This window comes from Tenrec ecaudatus, chromosome 2 (genome assembly GCF_050624435.1).
Source record: "Tenrec ecaudatus isolate mTenEca1 chromosome 2, mTenEca1.hap1, whole genome shotgun sequence".
Taxonomy (NCBI): domain Eukaryota; kingdom Metazoa; phylum Chordata; class Mammalia; order Afrosoricida; family Tenrecidae; genus Tenrec; species Tenrec ecaudatus.
The window spans coordinates 116904333-116906874 of NC_134531.1; the positions used below are offsets into that span (position 1 = coordinate 116904333).

Here is a 2542-nt window from a genome sequence, read left to right on the forward strand (position 1 = left end):
TATTCTTGCATTGAGCGAATACTTGAGTGCAGTCCCATTGTCCATCTGCTACCTTAATACTAAACCTATAAATATATGCATATATATCTATTTCTCCCAAGCAGTATTAGAACTGTAATTCTTCCAAAACTGATATTTTTACTTCTGGCATATTACTTTCTTCTCCAACATCATAATTCAAATGTATTAATTCCTATTGGGTCTTCATTATTCATTGTCAAACAACCACATGCGTATTGAGGCAAGGTGGAGTAAGGGCCCCTGAAACACCTCTGGGAAGAGAACACCAGTTCATCATTCTGATCACCAACTCATACTCATTCTAAGTTTATAAATAAATAAAATTCAACTCTATGCTGTCCTGAGAGTTGGGGGACTTACCTGTTACAGCAGTTAATGTTATCTGATATATTGACTAACACGTCTTCTCCCTTAGTTCTAAGGGTGGAGGTCCAGGTTGCCTAGAGCATGTCAACTTGATCCACTCTCCCAATTTATTTTCCTTGTGAAAATGTTTTGCTGCTTCATTTTCTTTTTGGTGTTTGCCATATTTTGTGCTGTTGGATGCCAATCTCCTGAAGGATGATGCCTAACAAATTAGGTTATTCTTTCTTCTAAGAAAAATGGATATCCTATCGTATCTACCAATATATACCCAATATCTAGCACCATGCTTCATACCTAGTCCATGGCCAACAAACATTCCCTGAATGGATGAATAAGAAAGAAACAATTAGTGCTAACAAAGTGCTTTCTTTTCTATCCAGCTCTTTGACTTCATGTCTCCCACTAATTGCAAAGTAGCTAAAGCAAATGGAAGAAATGATAAAGTCAAAGAGCTGAATAGAACATTTCAAAGGGCAACTCAAGAAGACACAGGTAAAAATTATTGAGACACCACGCTCTCCCACCAGACTTTCCTCTACCATATCTACACATCCACTCATCAGCGCCCTCCATGGCCACCATTCAGCAGCTCAGAGGAAGACAGGCCTGGTAGACAGAAAAGGTTTGGAAGAATCCATGAAGGAACTAAGAGTGGGAATGACTCTGTGAAAACTGGGCACAATGACCAAGCCTGACTGTAACCTCTCTACTGAAGGCAAAACCCTCACCATGAAAACCAAGAGCACTTTGGAAACAACACAGTATTCTTGTAACCTGGGAGAAAAGTTTGAAGAAGCTACAGCTGATGGCAGAAAACTCAGACTATTTGTGACTTTGCAAATGGTGCTTTGGCCCAATCCCAGGAATGGGATGGGAAGGAGAGCACACTAACAAGAAAATTGGAAGAGGAAAAATTAGTGGTGGAATATGTTATGAACAATGTTATCTGTATCCAAACCTATAAAAAAGTAAAATAACAATTTGAGCATCATTTAGGCAGGAATTAGGTATGAGAATGATCAAGCTTAGTTCAATGAGCAAACCTCCGTACTTTTTAGTTTCATTAATATATCCAATTACTTCTATCACACACATTTTACACACAACTAATTTAAAGTGTTTATTTGGGATCACCCTTTTGATTAATAAATGAATGTTTGTACTGATATTTGTATATATAAATGTGAAAAGACCTAGAATTAGAAAGCCAGCATATCAGAAACTGAAAGAGCTTAAGAAAACAGTCAAGCCTTACAGTGAAATATTGAATGATTCTATGAGCAAAATCTTGAATGTTGCAGGAAGCATCAAGAGAAGATGGCAAGAGTATCCAGAGTTGCTGTACCAAAAGAATTGGCTTGCATTCCACCATTTTAGGAGGTAGCATCTGAGCAAGAACCAATGGTGCTGAAGGAAGAAAAACGTTCCAGCGGCACTGAAAGCATTAGCCAAAAACAAGGCCCCGGGAATTGATGAAATACCAAGTGAAATATTTCAACAAGCACTGAAGATACTCACTTATCTATGTCAGGAAATTTGGAAGACCACTCTTCAGCCAACTGACTGAAAGAGATCCATATTTGTGCTCCTTCCAAAGAAAGGTGGCCCAACAGAATGCTCAAACCATAAACAATATCATTGATAACACATGCAAGCAAACTTTTGTGGAAGATCATCCAACAACAGTTGCAGTAGCACATTGACAGGGAGCAATCAGAAGCTCAGGCCAGATCCAGAAAAGGACATGGAACCATGGCTGTCAGATCGATCTTGGCTCAAAGCAGAGTATACGAGAAACATGCTTATTTGTGTTTCATTGACTATGCAAAGGCATTCAATTGTGTGGGTCGGAACCAACTCTGAGAAGAATAGGTTTTCCATAACACTTCATTGTGCTCATGGGTAACTTGTACTTGAGTCAAAAGGCAAGTGCACAAACAGAACAAGGGAATACTGCGTGGTTTAAATCAGATAAGGTGTGTGTCAGGGTTACAACCTCTCACCATACTTCTTCAACCCATATGTTGATCAAATCATCCGAGAAGTTAATTATATGAAGAATAATGTGGCAGCAGGATTGATGGAAGGCTTATAAACAACCTGCAATATGCAGGTGACACAACCTGTCTTGCGGAAAGTGAGGAGGACTTGAAGC

General features: G+C 39.0%; 1 pseudogene; it reads left to right on the forward strand.

Moving 5' to 3' along the window:
• The first annotated feature begins 958 nt into the window (after nucleotides 1-958).
• LOC142440938 (fatty acid-binding protein 5 pseudogene) lies at nucleotides 959-1364 on the forward strand (annotated as a pseudogene).
• Nucleotides 1365-2542: the final 1178 nt, after the last annotated feature.